Source organism: Dipodomys spectabilis, unplaced genomic scaffold, assembly GCF_019054845.1.
Source record: "Dipodomys spectabilis isolate Male_0828 unplaced genomic scaffold, ASM1905484v1 ptg000491l, whole genome shotgun sequence".
NCBI lineage: Eukaryota > Metazoa > Chordata > Mammalia > Rodentia > Heteromyidae > Dipodomys > Dipodomys spectabilis.
The window spans coordinates 515182-522394 of NW_024871168.1; positions in this window are offsets into that span (position 1 = coordinate 515182).

Genomic DNA, 7213 nt, shown 5'->3' on the forward strand with positions numbered 1-7213 from the left:
GTAGTGATACATATTTATACTTTTGGCAATATCAAATGCAGTTTCTTCTATGTTGTACTTCAGGCCTGGTTTTATATAATGGTTCAACAAAAGGAGATCCAGCATATCTTTGCTATCTCAATTCTCAGCAGCAAGATGTAAGGGGGTCTTCAGTTTGGGCATTGGTTTCTGTATCATGATGAAGTAAGAAAGAAGCCACTCTGATATTATTCCACATATATGCACTGTGCAGGGGTGTCCAGTCATCTACAGTTATTTCATGTGCCGCTTGAGACACCAACTCACTGACAATGTCTAAGTGTCCACTGTAGGCTTCTCGATGAGGAGGGGTATACTCATAGGCATCCCTACTATTCACATGAATGGCCTTTTGGGAAAGAAATCTCTGTACTGTAGTAAGCCTAATATTTTTGGCAGCCCAATGAAGAAATTTGCTTGAATCCTTCTCCACTTTTTTTCTTGCAATTGATATCTTTCCTTACTTTTTTATCTTGTTCCTCATATTCTTAAGAATTGCCTAACCAGAGACTTTGAGTGCCAGTGGGAATGAGGTGTCCATGTATTTCCCTAATAGTTCACATTGGTTGAACTCATCAGAAATATCCAGTGAATTTTCTTCATCTGTTGATTCACCATTTCTCTTTTTCCAATTTTACTATTCAAAATTATTCTAACTGGAGAGTAGGGAATTGATGGAGAGCAGAGGAAAGATGTTATTCCGTATTCAAATGTACAAACTGAAAATGAGGACAAGTGATGTCTTCATGTGCAGCTTATTCTAGGAATGAGAAAATAGGAAATAATGCCTTCTATATAAATGATTTGGGAAATGGCAGAGCAAAAAGTGAAATGCAGCAACCAAAAATATAAAAGCAAAATAAATTAGGATAATTATGGAGCAATCATATTATCTATCAGAACCAAGAAAGGGAGAGACAAAGAGAGAGACAGATGTGTAATGACCTAGCTTGCCACAAAATCCATTCCTCTGATCAATTAATAGAGCAAACAAAGTATTATTTTTTTAAAAAGATGGGAGTTCAGGAAGATGGCGGAGCAGAAGCTGGAAGCTAAACAAGCTCTCGCATAGAAAGCAGTTTTAGAGTTACAGTGAACAGTCCTAAACCAGAGAATCACACCAAGTGTGCCTTCACGGACAGAGAATTAGACCAGAGAGAGAAAACACAGCCAAGGACACAGCTCTGAGCACTTGCCAGCAGCCGCTGCGGCGGCGGCAGTGGTGGTGGCAGCGACTACAGCAGCCATACTGAATCACAGAGAGTCCAGGACAAAGGAACCAGACAGGTCAGGCAAGCAGATTCCATTCAACACCAGCAAGAACCGACAAGGAGAAGAAAAATTCATCTTGCAGTTCAGAGACCAGGGACGACCCAGGAACCAAGATTTGGCGTGAGTAGAAGCCTAACATCCTCACTCCTTCTCAGGGAACAGAGGAGGGAAGGCCATCCCTCCCCCACCTCCGTACCAGAGATCACCATCTTGGATACCGACAAAGCTCGGCGGAGCTGCTAGCTCCAACTCAGGCTTTGGAATAAATCTAGAGTCATCTAGCAGGTCACAAGAGCCTAAACTGACCTGCCAGGCTGAGCTCCACCCAGGGAAAAGTCATTCACCTCTGGCGCCAGCCCCAGGTGTGGCTTTCTCCACCGGGTAATCAGAGCCAGAGGCTGCCCCTCCCTTTAGCAGCCTGGACGATCAATTGAAATTCAGTAAACAGAAACCCTGAGAGTGGCTCCAGGCTGGGCTCTGTGAGTTTCTCACAAACCAGCCCCCAGCAAAAGCTACTGTTTGCTGAAAGGCCTCAACTCTACCCAGAACCTAGCTTCATCACAGCATCTCCAAACACGAGGAAAAAGCCATCTCCCGCTTTTGTGATACTCAAAGCAGATCTCCCTCCCATTGAACTAACCTGGGAGGAGGATCGCAAAACATTGGGGAAAGCAGAGCATTTTTCTGCCTATTCAAAGAAACTGACTTAAGTAACCAACCAAGCCACAGGAACACAAGCAGACCAGAGACTCCAACAAGAGTCTGGTTACAGACACAAGGGAGATACAGGATTTTTCCCACCCCTCCCCAAAAAATAAAGAATTTTTTGTACCTTTTAAAAAAATTTTTTTTTCTAAAATTTTTTTTAATCTTTAATTTTTACCTTTTTTGAAAAAAATTTTTTTCCAGTAATTTTTTTTTCTCTTAGAATTTTATTGTAGGGGTATAAGTTTGTGTGTTTTTCTTTCTTTTTGTTTTTGTTTTTGTTATTTTTTGTTTAGTTTTGTTTTTTGTTTACTTCTACTGAACTTCTGATCTTTTTTCTTTCTTTCTTATCCTTTTTTCCTGTTCTTCTCTTTCGTTCTTTTTTATGTGACTTATTTGCTGTTCTGCATATCCTCAAATAACCCCGTAGTGGATTATGAGACCTTATTCCCCATTGTGTGCACACTTAATAGACAAATTTATTACTCAATTCAAAACCTCTTAGACTTAAATTCCTTAATAGCAGTACTACCTCTTTATACCTATATAATATTTTAAGTATTTTTATTTTTAAGTTTTTCACATCTCCTTTATATCCCTCCCCTTCTCTCATTATATTCATGTTCTTCTCTGGATAGATTGTTTTTCAATCTGAAAAATAGTTTTAATTTTTACCTTTCTATTTTTTTCTGGTCTCTTTTTGTTGCCTTTCCCTTTCTTCTTTTTTTCTCTCTCTCTACTTTCATCCTATCCAACCTATTTCCTGCTTTGAGATTAGGACATAGTTAACACTCCCTGTGCCTTCCCACATCACTCTATTCCTATATTTTACCCACATCTCTTCCTAAACCTAATAATTTGTGGTTTACCAAATTCTTCTAAGGGGTTCGTAGCATATTAATATACAGTTGTTTGATCTTGAATAGATGTATCTGATGAACTAAATTATATCTGTATACTATTGACTGTGCAAATACAGACTTTGGTTGATGCTTGCCTTAAGGTAGTGTTCTAGCACAAAACTGGTGTTAATTTCATCACAAATGGGCACAGTAAGCCAGAAAAAACACAAGAAAAATGGCAAGTCCGGTATCTCAACTCCCACTCATGATAATCAGGGGACAGAACAGATAATGAATAATCCAGAGGAGAGTTCCTAAATAGCTCTACAAACACTGCTGGCAAACATGATAAATGAAAAGATTGAAAACATACAAAGGACACTTTATGAGCATGATAGGGAGAGAGATGAGGCAATCCAAAAGTTTATACAGGAATATCATGAGCGTGAGGAAGCTACTCAAAAACTGATACAGGATTTGCGTGAACAGCTTGAGAATACACAAAGAGAAAGGCAGGAATGGCATGAGCAGGCTGAGAACACTCAAAGAGAACTACAGGAATGGCATGAACATGAGGAAGCTAAGCAAAGAGTAATACAGGAATTGAGAGAGCTGGAAGAGAATACACAAAGATCACTAAAGGCATTCATGGAATCCATTAACAAAGAGTTGGAGGAAGTCAGGGAGACCACAAAAGGAATGCTGAATGGAACCCAACAGAAGGAATGGGAGTCCAAGGAAACCATAACCAATCAACTAAGTGATTTGAGAATAAACACTGAACACCAAATTAAGGAAGTAAAGAATTTCATACAAGATGTAAAACAAAGCAACAAAGAATTTGAAACCATCAAAGATGACCAACTAGAAGGAACAGAAATAAAAAAAACAAAGTAGAAAGTATCGACAGCAGGTTAGACCATAAAGAAGATCGAAACTTGGGGACTGAAGACAGCCTGGGCATTATAGAGAAAGAACATACAACCAACCAAGACAAGTCCAAGAAATATGAGAGATCTATCCAACACTTGGAAGACACCATCAGAAGGCCTAATCTAAGGATAATGGGTGTAGAGGAGGACATAGAAACAGAAGTTAATGGTATAGGAAACTTGTTTAGCAGGATTCTAGCAGAGAACTTCTCAAACATGCAAAAAGATAGGCCTATTCAAGTTCAAGAAGCTTTTAGAACTCCAAATAGAACAGACCAGAATAGGACATCCAACCATCACATTATAATCCACACAGGATCAATTCAGAACAAGGAAAAGATCCTTAAAGCTGTCAAGGAGAAAAGATTAATCACCTATGAAGGGAAATCAATCAGAATGATCTCAGATTTCTCAGCAGAGACAATCAGAGCAAGAAGAGCCTGGAATGATGTATGCCATGCACTACAAACAACTATCAACCAAGAATACTGTACCCAGCTAAACTCTCCTTCATAACTGAAGGCCAACTAAAAACCTTCCATAACAAAAAAAATTTGAAACAATACATCTCCACCAAACCAGCCCTACAAAAGATTCTTAAAGACGTCCTACACATAGAAAACCAACAAGACCAAAATAAAGGCCAGGAAACTGCACCTAAACTGAGAATCCAAGAACCATAGGAAGAACCCAGTTTTTGCCATCCCCAAGAAGGTGGATAACATGGCAGGAACTCCCCAATACCTCTCAGTCTATCTCTTAACATTAACGGTCTTCACTCTCCAATTAAGTGATATTGACTGTCTTGTTGGATTAAAAAACAAGATCCTTCTATCTGCTGCCTTCAGGAGTCACATCTTGCCCCTAAAAACAAACACATTTTCAATGTTAAAGGCTGGAACAAGATTTTCCAAGCAAACGGCCCCCCTAAACAGGCGGGAGTGGCAATCCTTATAGCACATAAAATAGACTTCAAATTAAAATTCGTGAGAAGAGCTAAAGAAGGTCGCTACATACTAATTAAGGGATCTCTCCTTCAGGAGGATATTACAATTCTACATATCTATTCGCAAAAAAACGGAGCACCCAAATTTATCCATGAAACACTACTTTCCCTCAAATCCCACGTATCCAAAGACATTTATTGTTGGGGATTTTAACATACCACTCTCCCCACTAGATAGATCAACTCGGCAAATCTCAACAGAGAAACCGCATATCTAAACAACTGCACAGATCAACTATATTTAACAGACATCTACCGAATATTTCACCCAACAGCATCAGAATACACGTTTTTATCAGCAGCACAAGGAACATTTTCTAAAATATACCACATTTTAGGCCACAAAGGAAACTTGTCCAAATTCAGAAACATTGAAGTTATACCTTGCATTTTCTCTGACCACAAGGGAATAAAATTAGAACTCAACCCCAAAAGCCACCAACAAAGACCGGAGACACATGGAGGCTGAACAACACACTGCTGAATCTCGAGTGGGTCAAGGAAGAGATTAGAAAGGAAATTCCAATGTTCATGCTATTCAACAAAAATGAGCACATAAATTACCAGCTCCTCTGGGACACAGCCAAGGCAGTACTCAGAGGCAAGTTTATAGCTCTCAGTACCTACATCAACAAATTGGAGAGATCTGAAACTAACAATTTAATGAGACATCTGAACCTCTTTGAAAATGAGGAGCAAGATAAACCCCAATCCAGTAGACTGAAAGAAATAATTAAAATTATATCACAATTAAATGAATTAGAATCCAAAAAATTATAGAAAGAATCAAGAAAATGAAGAGTTGGTTCTTTGAAAAAGTTAACAAAATTGACAGATCCTTAGCAAATCTTATCAGAAAAAGAAGAGAACACACCCAAATAAATAAACTCAGAGATGAGAATGGAAACAACAAAACGGAATCAGCCAAGATTCAGAACATTTTAAGGGAATAATTCTCAAAACTTTAGGCTAATAACTTTGAGAACTTGGCAGAAATGGACCTATTCCTAGCAAATATTGACATGCCAAAACTAAACCAAGATGAGTTACACCAGTTTAATAGGCCCATACCAAGCATTGAAATAGAAACAGCAATAAGAGGCCTCCCAGCTAAGGAAAGTCCAGGACCAGATGTTTTTACAGCGGAATTCTACAAGGCCTTTAAAGCAGAGCTCACATCAATACTCATCCAACTCTTCAATGAAATTGAAAGAGAAAGTTCACTACCGAACACATTCTATGAAGCCATCATAATCCTTATCCCAAAACCAGGCAGGGACTCATCAAAGAAAGAGAACTATGGAACCATTTCTTTGATGAACATTGATGCAAAACTTCTCAACAAAATTTTGGCCAATCGACTTCAAAAATTCATCCAAAAAATCTTACACCATGATCAAACAGGATTCATTTCAGGGATGCAAAGCTAGTTCAATATATGCAAATCAATTAATAGTATTCATCACATCATCAGGAGCAAGGATAAGAACCACATGGTTATCTCAATAGATGCAGAAAAAGCATTCGACAAGATCCAACACCCCTTTATGATGAAGGTTTTGGAAAAATTAGGAATCCATGGAACATTCCTCAATACAATAAAGGGTGTATATGACAAACCTACAGCCAGCAATATACTTAATGGTGAAAACCTAAAGCCATTTCCTCTTAATTCAGGAACAAGACAAGTATGTCTATTCTCTCCACTTCTCTTCAACCTAGTATTAGAATGCCTAGCTACAGCAATAAGACAAGATGCAGACATAAAGGGGATCCAAACAGGGAAAGAAGAAATAAAACTATGCCTCTTTGCAGATGACATGATCTTGTATTTAAAGAATCCCACAGACTCCACTCCCAAATTACTCAAGCTGATTCAAAACTTTGGAAAAGTGGCAGGGTATAAAATTAACCTTCAAAAATCAATGGCTTTTCTGTATGCCAACAATGAGAATAGTGGGGATGAATTTAGGAAAGCAACTCCATTTTTAATAGCCCCACAAAAAATAATATACCTAGGAATTAACTAAACCAAAGAAGTGAAGGACTTCTATGATGAAAACTTTAAAAACTTGAAAAAGGAAATCAACACAGAACTTAGAAAATAGGAAAAACTCCCATGCTCCCGGATTGGAAAGATCAATATCTGGAAAATGGCAATACTTCCCAAGGCTATCTACTAATTCAATGCGATACCTATCAAAATTCCAACCTCATTCTTCAAGGAAATAGAACAGGCAATTCAAAAATTCATATGGAAAAAAAAAGACTCCGAATAGCAAAAACGCTACTCAACGGAACGATCCCTGCTGGAGGAATATCAATACCAAATTTCTAACTCTTCTAGAAAGCCATAGTAATCAAAACAGTTTGGTACTGGCACAAGAACAGACCTCAGGACCAATGGAATAGAATTGAAAACCCAAAAATGATCCTAC